The following is a 20,792-nucleotide window of genomic DNA, read 5'->3' on the forward strand; positions in this document are numbered from 1 at the left end:
GATGACTGTTATTTATGGTAAACACAGGTACAGGCACATCTTCACAATGAGGGACAGGCCTTCTTGCAGATTCCATGTTACTCCCATTTTCGTTTCTTATGCTTATTGAATCCTTGCACTTGCACTGCACAGAAATAACAGTCATCATGATGATTTTTTGGCTCTCTCCACACCATTGGAACACCAAATTTGAAGCTTTTTCTTTGTCCTTTGCTCCATTTTCGTAATAATTCGATACATGCTTTGCACACTATGTGTGGTGCCCAAAACTTGTCTTGGTCCCCAAGCATAACCCCAAAATAGGCAAAATACACTTTTTTTACGAAGTGTGTTATGTTTCTTCTATGTTTTGGCAGTGTATATTCACCACAAATGTAACAGAATGAGTCTGGATCGTTAAGACAACTTCTTCATGATGAGTTCATGCTTTTCACTGGAAAACAGACAACAACATAAAGTTAGTGCAAAAATCAAGCTATGAACAAACTTTTAGAACACTAATTAACACAAAACTATATTGAGAACTGCTCAGTTCAAGTACTAATCCAAAGAAATTAATGAGATGATGCGTCGCATTTACCAACAAGTGCTATAAATAAGATACCAAAAATCTCAAAAACTTGAGCCAATCTGGCAAAACTGATGACATATTCAGAATCAGCACCCCAAAAATACCCCAAATTCATTAAAATATTTTGGACACCAGAAAAAAAAATTTTTTTCGTTGACCTGTGTAATCAGATTGTGCATATATGCAAGTGTGCAACTGCAAAGGAGATGTGGGATGAGTTACAGAAAGTGCATGAAAGATCAAATCTAAGCAATAAGCTTTATCTCATGAGAAAGCTGTATCAGTTTAAGCTAAGTGATGGACAGAATATGAAGGACTATATAAGAAACACCCTAGAGATTGTGGAGCATCTCAGGGGTATTGGAGAAGATATTAATGATTTTCATGTTGCTGCATTTCTATTAAGTGGTCTTCCAGAAAGTTATGACACACTCATGACTGTAATAGATGTGTGGCCAGATGATGAGCTGACAATAGAGTATGTTAAAAGCAAACTTATGGTTGAATTCAAGAGAAAAACACAGCATGTGAGGAGTAGTAATGAATCCAGAATAGAAACAGCATTAAAGACACAGGATTTCCTTAAATATAAGAGTAATCTAATAGAAACTTGTAAATGTTTTGTCTGTAAAAAGCCTGGCCACCTTAAAGCAGACTGTAGAATTTGGAAAGCAAGAACGAGTCAGTTTAAAAAGCAGAACAGTCATCAAAGGGTTAAAACAGCTGGAAAGGAAGATTCTGCATGTGTTGAAGCTGCATTTAATGCCAGTACAGACAAGGCATAAATGGTGTATAGATTTTGGTGCAAGCAGTCATATGTCAAATGACAAGAATTTCTTCACTGACCTTAATGAAAGCATGTCAGAAAAGGTCATCTTAGCTAATGGTCACTATATGACTTTAGAAGGAGAAGGAGATTGCTATCTCCACTGTCAAGTTTCCTCAGCACAAAACAGAATGATCCCAGTAAAGGATGTTCTCTATATTCCCAGCCTTGAAAGCAATCTTCTGTCAATAAAGAAGCTCACGCAAAAAGGGAATGTAGTTACTTTTAAAGATAACAGCTGCATCATCTCAAAGAAGGGTCACACTCTTGCAGAACAAAAAATCAAAGATGAACTTTATCAGCTTAAATTATTATTATTATTATTATTATTATACATTTATATAGCGCCATTTATTCCATGTACAATAAACATGTGTAAGACAAGGGACACACAAGTACAGAAGGAGAGAGGACCCTGCCCGCGAGGGCTCACAGTCTACAGGGATGGGTGAGGATACATTAGGAGAGGGTAGAGCTAGCTGTGCGGTGGTTCAGTAGACTGAGGATCATTGCAGGCTGTCAGCTTGTCAGAACAGGTGGGTCTTCAGGTTCTTCTTGAAGGTTTCTGTTGTTGGTGAGAGTCTGATGTTTTGTGGCAGAGAGTTCCAGAGTATGGGGGAGGCACGGGAGAAGTCTTGTATGCGGTTTTGGGAAGAAGAGTTGAGGGGGAGTAGAGAAGGAGATCTTGCGAGGATCAAAGGTTGCATGCGGGAAGGTACCAGGAGAACATGTCACAGATGTATGGAGGAGACAGGTTGTGGATGGCTTTGTATGTCATGTTTAGGGTTTTGAACTGGAGCCTCTGGGCAATAGGAAGCCAGTGAAGGGCCTGGCATAGAGGGGAGGCTGGGGAATAGTGGGGGGACAGGCGGATTAGTTGGGCAGCAGTGTGTAGGATGGACTGGAGTGGTGCCAGAGTGCTGGAGGGGAGGCCAGAGAGTAGGAGGTTGCAGTAGTTGAGATGGGAGATGATAAGGGCATGCACTAGTGTTTTTGTGGTTTCATGGTTGAGGAATGCGAAGATCCGGGAAATATTTTTGAGTTTGAGGCAGCAGGAGGAGGCAAGGGCTTGAATATGTGACTTGAAAGAGAGGGCAGAGTTGAGGATAACCCCAAGGCACCGAGCGTGCGGGATTGGGAAAGCGAGCAGCCATTGACATTGATGGATAGGTCTGGTGGAGGGGTAGAGTGAGATGGGGGAAACATGATGAATTCTGTTTGTCCATGTTCAGTTTGACAAAGCGAGCGGAAAAGAAGGCTGAAATAGCAGACAGACATTGTGGAATTAAATGTAAAGAAAGAGTGTACAGTGCTAGACAAGATCTACATAAGAACTATATTCATGTATGGCACAGACGTCTTGGGCACAGAGACCCAGAAGCAGTAAGGAAACTAGCTCAACTTGCAAATGGTATTGAAATCACCCAGTGTAGTCAAATGATGAAGTGCACTAGCTGTCTTAAAGGGAAAATGTCCAGAAAATCCTTTTCTAAAATAAGCACCACTAGATCTGCACACCCTCTGGATCTGATACATACAGATGTACGTGGTTCAATGAGTGTTCAAACTCCTAGCAAGAAAAGATATTTTTTCGATACTGCTTCACAGTAAGGATGAAGTTCCACAGAAACTTCAAGAATATTTTGATGTAGTGTTTAACAAATTTGGAAGAATGCCAAAAGCCCTGTGTGCAGATAATGGAACCGAATATACAAGTGTTAAGGTGCAAACCATTTTGAAAAAGGATGGAATCGTGTTCCAGACTACCATTCCATACAACTCAGAACAAAATCGCATTGCAGAGAGAAAGAACTGTACTCTCTGTGAAAGTGGAAGAGGTAAATTGTTTGATGTGAATCTACCTACAACGTATTGGGGATAGCCATCATGGGATACAGAATTCTGCACCCAGAGACCAACACAGTAACAATCATCAGAGATGGAACATGAAGGGCTCTAAAATTTCCTGGTAGACGGACGTGCTGAATTTGGTCTTGATAAAACACAGTGTACCTATATCAGTAGTTGACATCGCTCCCCAAATCACTGATTGTGGAAACTTCACACTAGACCTTAAGCAGCTTGGATTGTCTGTCTCTCCACTCTTCCACCATACTCTGGGACCTTGATTTCCAAGGTCTAGTGTGAAGTATCCACAATCAATGATGGTTTCAGGAGCAATGTCATCTGCTGGTGTAGGTCCACTGTGTTTTATCAAGACCAAAGCCAGTGAAGCCGTCTACCAGGGAATTTTAAAGCACTTCATGCTTCCCTCTGCTGATAAGCTAATTGTGCATGAAAATTTTATTCTTCTGCAGGAATTGGCACCTGTCCACACTGCCAAAAGTACCAATATCACTGTGCTTGATTGGCCAGCAAATTCGCTCCACCTTAACCCCATAGAAAATCTATAGGACAAATCAAAGCAACCTGGGCTTCCATAACACCTCAGCAGTGCCACAGGCTGATCGCTCTCATGCCACGCAGCATTAATGCAGTAATTGATACTAAAGGAGACACGACCAAGCATTGAGTGCATTTACTGAACATACATGTCCATAGGCCAACATTTTGTATTTTAAAATCACTTTTTTAAGCTGGTGTTATAAAGCATCCTAATTTACTGAGATAATGACTTTTGAGATTTCATTGGTTGTAGGTCATAATTATCAATATTAACAGAACTAAACACTTGAATTACATCACTCTGTTTGTAATAACTCTATATTACATATGAGTTTCACTTTTTGTATTGAAGAACTGAAATAAATTAGCTTTTTGATGATATTCTAATTTTGTGAGATGCCTGTTGCTTATGCAAGTCAAGAAGTAATTTGGTTGAAGCAACTTTTGGAAGATTTCGGCAAGCCAGTAGCTCAACCAACAGTCATCTATGAGGACAACCAAGGATGCATTAAACTTGCCAGCAGTGAGAAGATTAGTTCAAGGACTAAGCTCAATGATGTAAAACATCACCACTTATGTGACTTAGTGGGACGTGGTGTACTCGAGTTTGTTTTTTGCGAGTCTGGCAAGATGATAGCTGATGGTATGACAAAGCCATTATCAAGAGCCAATGGGACTAACAGGATAAGTAGTAGTTGAGTGGGAGTGTTGGAATATGTTTGGTGCAATAACTCCATTCCTGTCTGAGTGTTTAGTTGCTAGATTTGTATGCTGTTCATAAAGCTAAAAAAAAAAAAAACTCCCAGAGGCTCACAGAGGGGGAGCATGTGACTGTATTTCCTATTTTCCTGTGTTTGTGTATGAGAGAAGCAGCCTGCTGTAGATGATGCACAGATAGAGACATACAAATTATTTATTCCTGACCTGTTAAGCTTATCATATATTGGTCCTGATTGTTCCTGAATAAAGAAGCTCTGTTGTCACATGCTTGGAGAGTTTCCTGAATAATCCACTGCCAACACAAAAAGACTTAAAGGGATTGTTTAATATCATCCACCTGTTGGATATTTTCATACTTCATCAGTAATTTTTGTAGCTCCCATACACATGAATGGTGCATTGCAAGGTATTACACCAATGATCAGAGTAATAAAAGTTAAAGTCAAATAAAAGAATTAAGTAAAAAAATTAAATATAATTAAAAAATCACAAATTAAATAAAAGAAAAAAAGATTAAAACAATAAATAGGTACAGTTAGTGATGAGCGAGTATACGCGTTGATGGAGATTTCCCGAGCATGCTCGGGTGATCTCCGAGTATTTGGATGTGCTCGGAGATTTTGTTTCTGTCGCCGTAGCTGCATGTTTTGTGGTTGCTAGCCAGCCTGAATACATGTGGGGTTTGCCTGTTTGTTAGGAAATCCCCTCATGTATTCAGGCTGTCTAGCAGCTGCAAATCACGCAGCTACAGTGACAGAACCTAAATCTCCTAGCACATTCAAATACTTGGAGAACACCCGTCGTGTCGGGAATGGTCAGATCCATAAGACTTGTGCTATTTATTTAACCCGTTCAGTGAACACTGTTAAAAATATAAAACACAAAAGTGGCAAAAAACTAGGCTTTTTCATCAAACCGCCAAAGAAAATGGAATATAACAAGATCAAAAAGTCAAGTATAAATAAAAATGGAAATGCTGGAAACTACATCTTGTCCTGCAAAGAACAGTACGCCACACAGCTCCATTAGAAATAAAAAAAAGTTATAGCTCTCAGAATAGAGCAATGCAAAAACAATTCTTTTTTCTATAAAATAGTTTTTGCTGTGCAAAACTGGCAAAACATAAAATAAATTATATAAATGTTGTATCCCTGTAGTTGTACTGACCAGAATAATAACGCTGTTTACCACATGGTTAAAAAAAATGATTTCTCAATTGTTAGGTTTTAGAATAGAATGTGATCAAAAAATGTTATGTGCCTGAAAATGGAACTCGTCTCACAAAAAACAAGCCCTCACATGACTCTATAGGCAAAAATATTAAAAAAATTACAGCTCTCAAAATATGGTGATGCAGTTTTTTCAAAAAAGGGTCTATTAGTGTGTGATAGTAGCCAAACATTAAAAAGATATAAATGAATAATGGCTGTAATCACACTGATTAAAAATCTGATTGAGGGTTAAAGTCATCTAATCACTTATACCACACGTGGAATGGCGTTAAAAAATAAGTAAATTGAATCTTGACCTTCTGTTGACTTGTTCATTCAGCCTCTCAAAGATCGCAGTAAGGCTCAGCTCACATCTATCCTGAGCTAGGCACTTTCATTGGGGTTTTTGTGTAAATTTCTTGGATCAATGGGAAAGTTTTCTCCTGAGATTGACATGTCATGTCTGGCACGCCAGTATGAGGAGAATTAAACTCCTTACATGCTCCTCTGGGAACATAAATATGAAAATTGCGTCTTCAGAGAGGAAGAGGACTTGAACTCTAGTGTCACCTATTGGAAGTAGCGATCCAACAAGTTAATATTGACCCTTTAATGAGCCTTGCAATTTTTCTCTGTGCCTAGTGTTTTACTTGATGGTCTTTTGCTGCCTGACCTTGGACCTTTCTTCTGACCCTTCGTCTATTTAACCCCTTTGTTCTGATCCACTATCCTCCCAGTATTTTGACCTCAGATCATTAACTGACTCCAACTATTTCTCTTCCCTCTGGCTATGATTTGCCCTCCTCGCTTTTGACCTCAGACTCCTTGGCTATCCTGAATCACGGCTTGTTCATGAGAAGTGCCTCAGTGTTACACTATTCTACAATGATTTGTTCTGTAAGTGTGAAATAGCGCTCTTTCTCTTCCGAGTCTTTCCGTGTGGCTAAGCATCACTGTACAGCCACATATGGGGTATTGCCACATTCAGTATAAATTGTGACAACTTTTGGTGCCATTTTTACCCATTTTCTGTGTAAAAATATAAAATCTGGGGCAATTTGGTGCTCTTTATCTTCTGAGCTTTCCACTGTGCCTGAAAAGTATTTCCTGATTAATGTAGGGTATTGGTGCACTTAGACGAAATTGCACAATAAACTGTGATGTCCATTTTTTTCTATTATCCCTTATAAAAATTAAAGACTTGGGGCTGAAACATCTTAGTGGTAAAATTCTAATTATTCTTTCTTCACTGTGCAATAATATGAATTACAGTGAAGGAAATAATTATTTCATCCCTTGCTGATTTTGTAAGATTGCCCACTGATAAAGACATGGACAGTCTGTAATTTTAAGGGTAGGTTACCGTATATACTTGTGTATAAGATGAGATTTTCAGCCCATTTTTTTGGCCTGAAAGTCCCCCTCTCGGCTTATACAAGAATCATATACCTGGGGGTCGGCGGGGGAGGGGGAGCGGGGGGTGTCAGAGATCATATTTACACCCTGGCATGGTCTCTGCAGCTGCCCCGCTTCTCCACGCTCTCCCTTCCTGCCTTCAGTGGTCACGTGGTACCGCTCATTAAATTCATGAATATGCGCATATTCATGAGTGTAATGACCGATATCACGTGAACGCTGAAGGCAGGAAGGGAGACCGTGGAGAAGCGGGGCTGCAGAGACCACGCCAGGAGGGGGTAAGTATAGCGATATTCACCTGTCCCGGGTCCATCACTGCTCAGTCACCACTGTCTGCTGCATCCTGTGTCAGTGACGTTTAGCCAGCAGGAGGCGTGGTGACATGGTTAGTGCATGCTGAGCCCTCTGCTAGCTGAACAGTCACTGACACAGGAAGCAGCAGACAGCGGTGGCCGAGCAGCGATGGACCCAGGTGAATATCTCAGGTGCCGGGTCCTGAGCAGGAGGGGTGAGTATGGCATTTTTTTGCAGCAGCAGCATATGGGGGCATAATATATGGAGCACTTTATGGGGCAGCATATGGGGGCATATTCTATGGAGCAGCATATGGGGGCATATTCTATGGAGCAGCATATGGAGGCATATTCTATGGGGCAGCATATGGGGGCATATTCTATGGAGCAGCATATGGGGGCATATTATATGGAGCAGCATATGGGGCATATTTTATGGGGCAGCATATGGGGACATATTCTATGGAGCAGCATATGGGGCATAATCTATGGAGTATCTTATGGGGGCATAATCTATGGAACATCTTATGGGGCCATAACCTTTATGGAGCAGCATACTGTATGGGGCATAATCTATGGAGCATCTTATGGGGGCATAATCTATGGAGCATCTTATGGGGCCTTAACATTTATGGAGCATTATATGGGGCGTATAATTCTATGGAGCATTTTATGGGGCCATTATTAACCTTTGTGCAGCATTAAATGGGGTGTATTTTGTATGGAGCATCTTATGGGGCAATCATGAACTGTATAGAGCATTATACGGGACTCCTGATTCAATATGGATATTTAAAAACATTTAACCTACTGATGTCTCAATTAATTTTACTTTTATTGGTATCTATTTTATTTTTGAAATTTACCAGTAGCTGCTGCATTTTCCACCCTAGGCTTATATGCGAGTCAATAAGTTTTCCCAGTTTTTTTTTGCAAAATTAGGGTGGTCGGCTTATACACGAGTCGACTTATACATGAGTATATACGGTAATCTTAGCATTGAGAGATAGAATATCAAAAATTTAGTCCATAAAATCGCATTGTATAAATTTATATCCATTTTGCAGTTAGAAATAAGTATTTGATCCCCTACCAACCATTAAGAGTTCTGGCTCCTACAGACCATTTAGACGCTCCTAATCAACTTGTTACCTGCATTAAAGACAGCTGTCTTACATTAGCAGCCTTTATAAAAGACTTCTGCCACAGACTCAATTAATCAGTCAGACTCTAAACCTCTACAACATGGAAATGACCAAAGAGCTTTATAAGGATGTCAGGGACAAGATCATTGACCTGCACAAGGCTGGAATGGGCTACAAAACCATAAGTAAGACACTGAGTGAGAAGGAGACAACTGTTGGTGGAAGAAATAAAAAATGACTGTCAATCAATATCCATCTTAAGCACCATGCAAAATTTCACCCTATGGGGTATTTTTTTGATCATGTGGAAAGTGAGAGAGCAGCCTAAAACTACATGGGGGGAACTTGTTAATGATCTCAAGGCAGCTCGGACCACAGTAACCAAGAAAACCAATGGTAACACATTACACTGTAATGGTTTAAAAACCTGCAGCGCCTGCAAGGCCCCCTGCTCAAGAAGGCACTTGTGCAGGCTCATTTGAAGTTTGCCAATGAACACCTGGATGATTCTGTGAGTGATTGGAGAAGGTGCTGTGGTCAGATGAGACAAAAATTGAGCTCTTTGGCATTAATTCAACTTGCCGTGTTTGGAGGAAGAGAAAAGCTGCCTATGACCCAAAGAACACCGTTAATGATTTAGAGATGATCTGCAAAGAGGAATGGACCAAAATTCCTCCTGACATGTGCGCACAGCTCATCATCAACTACAAAAAACATCTGACTGCTGTGCTTGCCAACAAGAGTTTTGCCACCTAATATTAATTCTTGCTTGCCAGTGGGATCAAATACTTATTTCTCACTGAAAAATGCAAATACATTTATACAATTTATACAATGTGATTTTCTGGATTTTATTTTTGACATTCTATCTCTTAATGTTAAAATTAACTTACCCTTAAAATTATAGACTGTTCATGTTTTTGTCAGAAGTCAAACTTACAAAATCAGCAGGTGATCAAATAATTATTTCCTTCACTGTATGTGAGGCTCATGTGACGTCAACATGCTAACTGCACCCCTTGATTAATTAATTGGAGGGTAAATTAACACAAAAATGTCCAGAAAATCATAAGTATGGCACTTAAAATCAAATATAACACATTTTGGTACCAAATAATACCAAAAATTATGAAGAGATCCATAGAAAAAAATAAAATTGATGAAACTTTATTAATAATTGATTAAAAGACATAAACAATAAAAAGTAATAAAAACAGCAGAGGGCCTCACATAGGAGAACCACAAGAATAGTAAAAAAATAAGCTCAATTGCTAAAACTGTAAGTCATTATAAATTGAGGTACATCAATCTGTAGAACACAGCAAAAATTAAGACTACATGTAATGCAAAAAACACAGTTTAAAAAATGGGGGGGAATGAAAATAAATTCTAAATATCATACATTCAATGTATGACCCCTAATATTTATCATGAATCCTCAGATATAGTCATAGCACTGCCAATGTACATGTACTAAAGATGTCAATCTCCACAGTCAAAATCTTAAATCCAATCATAGTGGAGGAAATTAAATATCAAACGATTAGTGCCGTATTACTATACCTCAAATAAATCGGATTATGAACTTCCCACACCCCGACGCTTGGCCATGTGAGGGGCACTGGGTTATTTAAATATATCACAAGCCAATCAAGTGAAGGACAGAGTGATGTCTCTGCCATGCCCCGTATCAAAGATCTCTTCCTAGGAGGACGCAAGCGGTCAAGAGTGCATGCGTATCACCTTAGAGCCTATACAAAGAAGGAAAATGACAGTAAGATGCCACAGACCATATCAATGGAAGAACAATAACCAGCAGAGGTAAGGAGTATATCAGAAAAACTGATGCGTTTCTAGAAGGACCTAATAATCAGCGCATACCCATTGTGTCCAAATATCTTAATCAATTCAAGAATTAAATTAATTCAAATTTTTTATTCTTGAATTAATATAATTCTTGAATTGCTCTGTGAATTGCCTGAGGGTCAAAAATGCTCCCTACACACCAAGATGAATTCATGAAGAGGTGTAGTTTCCAAAATGTGGTCACTTGTGGCTATTTCTCTTTTGGCATGCAAGAGTTTGCAGCCAAAACTGCACTTCAGAATTCAATTGGCAATCCTTCCATTCCGAGTTTTGCCATGAGCTCAAACTTGTAGTTTTCCATCACTTGAGGAATCGAAGTAATTAGGAGAAACTGCACAACATATTGTCCAGTTTCTCATGTTACACTTATGAATATGCAAAATTTGGGGGTAAAGAAACATTTTTGTGGGAAAAAGTAAAATTTTCATCTTTTTTCCACATTACTTTAATTTCTGTGAAGCACCTAAAGGATTAATAATCTTCTTGAAGGTGGCTTTGAGCACTTTGAGGGGTGCAAATTTAAAAATGATGTCACTTTTGGGCATTTTCTGTTATATAGGCCCCTCAATGTAAGTTCAAATGTGATATGGTCACTTAAATTTTTTTTTATTTATTTTGTTGGAAAAATAAGAAATTGCTTATAAGTTTTTAACCCTTCTAACTTCCAAACAAAAAAAGCACAAATGATGCTGATATGAAGTACAGATAAATATCTGGTTTAAGGGCATAAAGACTACAAGTTGGAAAATTGCAAAATTTTCTACAAAATTCGAATATTTGCACAAATAAATGCAACAAGTATCCAACAAAATTCACCACTATCTTAACCCCTTAGCGACAGAGCCAGTTTGCAGCTTAATGACCAGGCCAATTTTTACAATTCTGACCACTGTCCCTTTATGAGGTTATAACTCTGGAATGCTTTAATGGATCCTGCTGATTCTGAGATTGTTTTTTCGTGACATATTGTACTTCATGTTAGTGGTAAAATTTCTTCGATAAGTCTTGTGTTTATTTCTGAAAAAAACAGAAATATGGCAAAAAATTTTAAAATTTTGCAATTTTAAAACTTTAAATTTTTATGCCCTTAAATCAGAGAGATGTGTCACATAAATTTCTTAATAAGTAACATTTCCCACATGTCTACTTTACATCAGCACAATTTTGGATGCAAAATTTTTTTTTTTAGGAAGTTATAAGGGTTAAAAGTTGACCAGCGATTTCTCATTTTTACAACAAAATTTACAAAGCCATTTTTTTTAGGGACCACATCATATTTAAAGTCATTTTGAGGGGTGTACATGACAGAAAATACCCCAAAGTGGCACCATTCTAAAAACTAGACCCCTCAAGGTGCTCAAAACCACATTCAAGAAGTTTATTAACCCTTTAAGTGCTTCACAGGAACGAAAGCAATGTGGATGGAAAAAATTAACATTTAACTTTTTTTTGGAAAAAAATTACTTCAGAACCAATTTCTTTTATTTTCACAAGTGTTAAAAGAGAAAATCAACCACAAAATTTGTTGTACAATTTCTCCTGAATACGCCGATACCCCATATGTGGGGGTAAACCCCTTTTTCAGCACACGGCAGAGCTCGCAAGGGATGAAGCACCGTTTGACTTTCTCAACGCAGAATTGGCTGGAATTAAGATCGGAAGCCATGTTGCGTTCGGAGAGCCCTTAATGTGCCTAAACAGTGGAAAACTCCAACAAGTGACCCCATTTTGGAAACTAGACCCATTAAGGAACTTATCTAGATGTGTGGTGAGCACTTTGAACCTTCAAGTGCTTCACAGAAGTTTATAACGTAGAGCCGTGAAAATAAGAAATCCATTTTTTTTTTCACAAAAATGATCTTTTCGCCCCCAAATTTTTATTTTTACAAGGGTAACAGGAGAAATCATACCCCCACAGTTATTATGCGATTTGTCCTGAGTACGCTGATACCCCATATGTGGGGAGGAACCACTGTTTGGGTGCATGGGAGAGCTTGGAAGGGAAGGAGTGCCATTTTGGAATGCAGACTTTGATGGAATGGTCTGCGGGCATCATGTTGCGTTTGCAGAGCCCCTGATGGGCCTAAACAGTGGAAACCCCCAACAAGTGACTCCATTTTGGAAACTAGACCCATGAAGGAACTTATCTAGATGTGTGGTGAGCACTTTGAACCTTCAAGTGCTTCACAGAAGTTTATAACGTAGAGCCGTGAAAATAAGAAATCCATTTTTTTTCCACAAAAATGATCTTTTCGCGCCCAAATTTTTATTTTTACAAGGGTAACAGGAGAAATCATACCCCCACAGTTATTATGCGATTTGTCCTGAGTACACTGATACCCCATATGTGGGGGGGAACCACTGTTTGGGCGCATGGGAGAGCTCGGAAGGGAAGGAGTGCCATTTTGGAATGCAGACTTTGATGGAATGGTCTGCGGGCATCATGTTGCGTTTGCAGAGCCCCTGATGGGCCTAAACAGTGGAAACCCCCCAAAAGTGACCCCATTTTGGAAATTAGACCCCCTAAGGAACTTATCTAGATGTGTGGTGAGTAGAGTTGAGCGATACCGTCCGATACTTCAAAGTATCGGATCGGAATGGATCGGCCGATCTTAAAAAAAAGTATCGGTATCGCCGATTCCGATACCGGAAGTCCCATTCAAGTCTATGGGACTTCCGGTATCGGAATAAGAAAAATCCTGTTTTTCCCTTGTACAGCCTCTCTGGGGTCTGTACGGGCCTTTCGGGGGGCTGTGCCGGCCTGCCAGGGGGTCTGTGCAGGCTCCGGTGGTCTGTGCCGGCCTGCCGGGGGGCTGTGCAGGCTCCGGTGGGCTGTGCCGGCCTGCCGGGGGGCTGTGCCGGCCTGCCGGGGGGCTGTGCCGGCCTGCCGGGGGGCTGTGCAGGCTCCGGGGGGCTGTGCCGGCCTGCCGGGGGGCTGTGCCGGCCTGCCGGGGGGCTGTGCAGGCTTCGGGGGTCTGTGCAGGCATCGTCCGATGGGACTACAAGTCCCATCGGGCGATGCCTGCTACCATGACAGTGATTGACACATTAGCCAATGATGGGACAGTAGTAGTCCCATCATCCGGCTAATGTGTTGAATGTAAAAAAAAAAAAAAAAAATTACATGCTACATACATACATACAACATGCATACTACATACATGCTACATTCATACTACATATATACTACATGCAACATACATACTACATATATACTACATGCATGCAACATGCATACTACATATATACTACATGCAACATACATACTACATATATACTACATGCAACATACATACTGCATATATACTACATGCATGCAACATGCATACTACATATATACTACATGCTACATACATACTACATATATACTACATACATACTGCATGCTACATACATACTACATGCTACATACATACCACATACATACTACATACATACTACATGCTACATATATACTACATATATACTACATGCTACATACATACTACATATATGCTACATACATACTACATACATACTACATGCTACATACATACTACATACATACTACATACATACTACATACATACTACATGCATGCTACATACATACTACATGCTACATACATACCACATACATACTACATACATACTACATGCTACATACATACTACATATATACTACATACATACTACATGCTACATACATACTACATATATACTACATACATACTACATACATACTACATGCATGCTACATACATACTACATGCTACATACATACCACATACATACTACATACATACTACATGCTACATACATACTACATATATACTACATGCATGCTACATACATACTGCATGCTACATGCATGCTACATACATACTACATACATACTACATGCTACATACATACCACATATATACTACATACATACTACATACAATACATTCATAAAATACATACATAGACATACAGTACATATAACATAGAGTAACATACTTACCAATACTTGTCACATTGTTCCCCGAAGCCATTGTCTTTTACGGAATAAATATTAACATAACAAACCACAAAAATACTCACCCACGATCCGAAGCAGTCCACGAGTGTGTCCCATGACGATCTTGGGTAGAGAACTGCAGCATCAGCTGTTGCTGCCATTCTCTACGGGCTGCAGGAATCCAATGACGGAAGGTAGGTATCCTTCCGCACTGTATTCCTCCGCCACTTAAAAAAAAAAAAGTCCCTAGTCTCACTTTATGCCATTGCTGCGTGGGAAATTCCCACACAGCAATGGCATAAAGTGAGACTAGGGACTTTTTTTTTTTAAGTGGCGGAGGAATACAGTGCGGAAGGATACCTACCTTCCGTCATTGGATTCCTGCAGCCCTTAGAGAACGGCAGCAACAGCTGATGCTGCAGTTCTCTACCCAAGATCGTCGTGGGACACACTCGTGGACTGCTTCGGATCGTGGGTGAGTATTTTTGTGGTTTGTTATGTTAATATTTATTCCGTAAAAGACAATGGCTTCGGGGAACAATGTGACAAGTATTGGTAAGTATGTTACTCTATGTTATATGTACTGTATGTCTATGTATGTATTGTATGAATGTATTGTATGTAGTATGTATGTAGTATATATGTGGTATGTATGTAGCATGTAGTATGTATGTAGTATGTATGTAGCATGCAGTATGTATGTAGCATGCATGTAGTATATATGTAGTATGTATGTAGCATGTAGTATGTATGTAGCATGCATGTAGTATATATGTAGTATGTATGTAGCATGTAGTATGTATGTAGTATGTATGTGGTATGTATGTAGCATGTAGTATGTATGTAGTATGTATGTAGCATGCATGTAGCATGCAGTATGTATGTAGCATGCATGTAGTATATATGTAGTATGTATGTAGCATGTAGTATGTATGTAGTATGTATGTGGTATGTATGTAGAATGTAGTATGTATGTAGCATGCATGTAGTATGTATGTAGTATATATGTAGTATGTATGTAGCATGTAGTATGTATGTAGCATGCATGTAGTATATATGTAGTATGTATGTAGCATGTAGTATGTATGTAGCATGCATGTAGTATATATGTAGTATGTATGTAGCATGTAGTATGTATGTAGCATGCATGTAGTATATATGTAGTATGTATGTAGCATGTAGTATGTATGTAGCATGCATGTAGTATGTATGTAGTATGTATGTGGTATGTATGTAGCATGTCGTATGTATGTAGCATGCATGTAGTATGTATGTAGTATGCATGTAGTATATATGTAGTATGTATGTAGCATGTAGTATGTATGTAGCATGCATGTAGTATATATGTAGTATGTATGTATGTAGTATGTATGTAGCATATATGTAGCATGTAGTATGTATGTAGCATGCATGTAGTATATATGTGTTATGTATGTAGTATGTATGTATATATGTGGTATGTATGTACTATGTATGTAGTATGTATGTAGTATGTATGTGGTATGTATGTAGTATGTATGTAGCATGCATGTAGTATGTATGTAGTATTTTTTTTTTTTTTTTTAACATTTAACACATTAGCCGGATGATGGGACTACTACTGTCCCATCATTGGCTAATGTGTCAATCACTGTCATGGTAGCAGGCATCGCCAGATGGGACTTGTAGTCCCATCGGACGATGCTTGCACAGACCCCCGGACATCAGCACAGCCCCCCGGCAGGCCGGCACAGCCCCCCGGCAGGCCGGTACAGACCCCCACAGGGTGCACAGACCACCGGCAGGCCGGCACAGCCCCCCGGCAGGCCGGTACAGACCCCCACAGGGTGCACAGACCACCGGCAGGCCGGCACAGCCCCCCGGCAGGCCGGTACAGACCCCGGGCAGTCCACACAGCCCCCCGGCAGGCCGGCAGAGACCCCCGGAAGGCCCGAAATGACGGCGCATCATGATGCGCACACACCGCGCATCATGATGACGTCAGGCTGTCAATCAACTTTGAACTTCCGATTCCGATGCCGACTTCCGATATTGAAAAAATATCGGAAGTCGGTATCGGAATTCCGATACAGCAAGTATCGGCCGATACCCGATACTTGCGGTATCGGAATGCTCAACACTAGTGGTGAGCACTTTGAACCCCCAAGCGCGTCACAGAAGTTTATAAACGCAGAGCCGTGAAAATAAAAAGTCTTTTTTATTTCCACAAAAGTGATTTTTTAGACCCCAATTTTTAGACCCCCAAAGTTGGTAAATAGTGGAAACCCCTCAATTCTTGCTCCAACCCTAACCCCAACACACCCCTAACCCTAATCCCAACCCTAATCCCTAATCCTAACCCTAATCCTAGTTCGCCCTAACCCTAGCCCTAACCCTAGCCCAACCCTAGCCCTAACCCTAGCCCAACCCTAACCCTTAACCCTAGCCCAACCCTAACCCTTAACCCTAGCCCAACCCTAACCCTAGCCCAACCCTAACCCTTAACCCTAGCCCAACCCTAACCCTAGCCCTAACCCTAGCCTAGCCCTAACCCTAGCCTAACCCTAGCCTAACTCTAACCCTAGCCTAACCCTAACCCTAGCCTAACCCTAACCCTAACCCTAGCCTAACCCTAACCCTAGCCTAACCCTAACCCTAGCCTAACCCTAGCCTAACCCTAACCCTAGCCTAACCCTAACCCTAACCCTAGCCTAACCCTAGCCTAACCCTAACCCTAGCCTAACCTTAACCCTAGCCTAACCCTAACCCTAGCCTAACCCTAACCCTAACCCTTATGGAAAACTGAAAAAAAAAATATTTTTTTTATTTCATTATGTGTGCCTATATAAGGGGGTGATAAACGGGGGGGTTATTTACTATTTTTATTATTTTGATCACTATAATCGTTTATCATAGTGATCAAAATAATGAATGGAATCTGCCAGCCGGAACCAGCAGATTCCCGGCGGGTGCACTGCGCATGCGCCCGCCATTTTCAAGATGGCGGCGCCCATCGGATGACGCCGGCGGGCGCGGGACCACCGGGAGGGGACGGAGGACAAGGGAGAGGTTCCGGGAGGGGACCGGGGGGATCGGGGACCCTATTTCTCTATCCTCTGATGTGCGATCACATCAGAGGAAAGAGAAATTAAATGTAAAATCGCGGGGTTTTTTTTTTTTGCGGTCGCCGTTATAGGGTTAATAACGGCGATCGCAAAAGCGGGGGTCGGTAAAAACCGACCGATTCATGTTCTCTGGGGTCTCGGCTACCCCTGGCAGCCTAGACCCCGGAGAAAATCCGACACTGGGGGGCGCTATTCACTTAAATCACAGCGCCGTGAATTAACGGCGCTGTGGTTTAAGTACCCTTAATTACCGCCGTTAAAAGGCGTATCGGCGGTCGTTAAGGGGTTAAAGTACAATGTGAATAAAAATAGAAAGTCGCTCTGAGCGTGTTACTCTCAGAAAAAAAATGAAGAGCTCATCTTCTTTGCTGGTATTGGAGTCAGCTGAAAGGAAGCTTTATCAGTGGGTGCTGTGTTCAGCTGGTGTGCACAGCAATGTGGGAGAGGAAAAGGAATTCAGCACATCCATCCAGTAATATATAAAAAATGTTCATCTTTATTTTTAATCCATTAAAACACAAATGTCCATGGTAGCATTAATAAACTGACACATTTCTGGTGAACCCCCCTTTAGGGTGTGTGCACACGCTGCAGATTCTGCTGCGGATCTGCAGCGGATTTGGTCCTGCGGATCCACAGCAGTTTCTGCTGCGGTGTACAGTACCATTATAATCAATGGAATTTTCCACGCGGATTTGCTGCGGTTTCAAAACTGCAGCATGTCACTTCTTTGTGCGGAATCCGCAGCGGTTTTACACCTACTCCATTGTCCAGGTGTCAAATCGCAGGGGAAAATGGCAGGGTAATCCACAGATAAACCGCAGATCTTTTGACCTGCGGATTTACCCGCGGATTTTGCAAAATCTGCGCGGAAAATTCTGCAGCAGAGTCCGCAACGTGTGCACACACCCTTAATCATAGTATATATACTGTAGTTAAACACACAGTGAGCATAGGATTGCATAAGCCCACCTGCCTGAGTTGTGACCTGGCACAACTCCGTATTTGTAAGAATGAAGGGCTTCTGCTCCGACAGATAAAGTACAATGTATCATGAATACAATCTCAGATTCACTTGAATATCTTCATTTCAGAATTATTACCAATTTCCACATAAAATGACTCTGGTCAAAATTGAAAAATTCCGCCTAGTCAGGAAGGTGGAAACAGGCTTGGAGGTAAAGGGGTTAAGCTAAACATTGTCTTCAAAATATTTTTGTGGTCTTCATAATCTGAAGCTCATATTCATGTTTTAGAATTGCAGCTATAGCATTAATATGAAAACAATGTGAAGTCAATTTTGCTGAAGCTTTTTTTAAGACACAGAGAATAATAATCAAAGTTCTTTTATGATACCAGACATGTGAAAAAATGTAAACCTGCATTGCTTCAAAAACTGGACCCTGGTTTTCAGTTAACAGTTTGCTATTCATGTACAAGGACTAGATCAATCAATTCGATTTGCAAAAATCTTATGAAAGAGTAATTTATGGCTCTCACCTATCAGACATTAATTGTGTTAGGCGTCAGATTCCTGCCTCTGCACAGGAGGAATCTCGAGCTTTGCCTTCTGCGGTCTCTCATTCAGTCCCGGCCACAGGGGAGGCTGCTCAGCAAATACGTAATTCCCGGCAATTTTATGTCTTCTGCCTTCACTCAATGGCATGAAATACCCCTGGTTATGATGGCCGACCCAGTTACCATAAGAGTGGTGAACGGTGCGACTCTACCCTCACAGATTACCCACCAGACCACCCCGTTGATACTCTTGGTGTCTCATTCACATCAGGAGATGATATCCCTCCTCGTCATGCCCGAGGGTATCGACCAGGTCATTTTAGGGGTTCCCTGGTTACGGTTCCACTCTCTCCATATAGAGTGGTCCTTGAGGAGTTTTTCGGTTGGGGTAAAGCCTGTGAGGGTAGATGTCAGAGGGAGTGCATTCAGGTTGCGTCCATCGAAGTCCCCGCAGATCTTTCCTCTCTCCCCAAACACTATCAACAGAGACTCTTCTAGCCCATCGCCCCTACGACTGTCCTATTGACCCCTTGCCTAGTGCTGAGCCTCCTCGGGGTCGAGTCTATCCCCTTTCACTCCCGGAAATATAGGCCATGTCTCAGTATATCAGAGAGAATCTGGCAAGGGGATTCATTAGGAAGTCGGTGTCACTAGCAGGTGTGGGATTCTTCTTCGTTCAGAAGAAGAACGGAGAACTGTGTCCCTGTATCGAATACCGGGGTCTTAAAGCCATCACCATTAAGAATAAGTACCCTCTGCCCCTGATATTGGTGCTGTTTGATAGGCTACGGGGAGCGAGAGTGTTTACAAAACTCGATCTGCGGGGGGGCTTACAACCTGATTCGCATTCGCGATGGGGACGAGTGGAAGACGGCATTTAAGACCAGGGATGGGCACTATGAATACCTGGTGATGCCCTTCGGGCTCTGTAATGTCCCGGCCGTCTTCCAAGACTTTGTGAACGATATCTTCCGGGATATGCTTACCACCTCAGTAGTAAGTCTATCTGGATGATATTCTCATCTACTCTCCAGATATCGACTCCCACTGGAGAGATGTTTGCAAAGTTTTCAACCTCCTGCGGGCAAACTCCCTCTATGCCAAGTTGGAAAAGTGTGTGTTTGAGCAGGAGTCCTTGCCTTTCCTGGGCTATATCATCTCCTCCCAGGGATAGGCCATGGATCCTGCCAAGCTACAAGTGGTGATGGATTGGCAGGAGCCCCATTGTCTCAAAGCGGTGCAGCGCTTTATGGGGTTCATAAATTACTGTTGCCAATTCATCCCCCCCTTCTCGACTTTGGTATCCCCCTTGGTGGCCCTCACCAAGAAGGGTGCAAATCCCAAGTTGTGGTCGGAACCTGTCTCCAAGGCCTTCTCCATTAAGTCCCATTTCGCTAGCATTCTCATTCTACATCACCCCGATGAAGATAAACCCTTCATTCTGGAGGTGGATGCCTTTTCTGTCTGTGCTGGAGTGATCCTGTTCCAGGAGGACACGCAAGGTCAGAAGCACCCATGCTTCTTTTTCTCCAAGACCTTCACACCGGCGGAGAGGAATTATTCCATCAAGGACAGGGAGTTGCTAGTGAAGAAGTTGGCCTTCTTGGAGTGGAGACACCTCCTTGAGGGGGCTCGCCACCCTTTCCAGGTGTTCACCGACCACAAGAACTTAGTGTATTTGCAGACAGCCCAGTGACTAAATTCTCGCCAGGCCAGATGGTCCTTGTTCTTCTCC

Source organism: Dendrobates tinctorius, unplaced genomic scaffold (genome assembly GCF_039654945.1).
Source record: "Dendrobates tinctorius isolate UK_male_01 unplaced genomic scaffold, ASM3965494v1 ptg000015l, whole genome shotgun sequence".
Classification (NCBI taxonomy): Eukaryota; Metazoa; Chordata; class Amphibia; order Anura; family Dendrobatidae; genus Dendrobates; species Dendrobates tinctorius.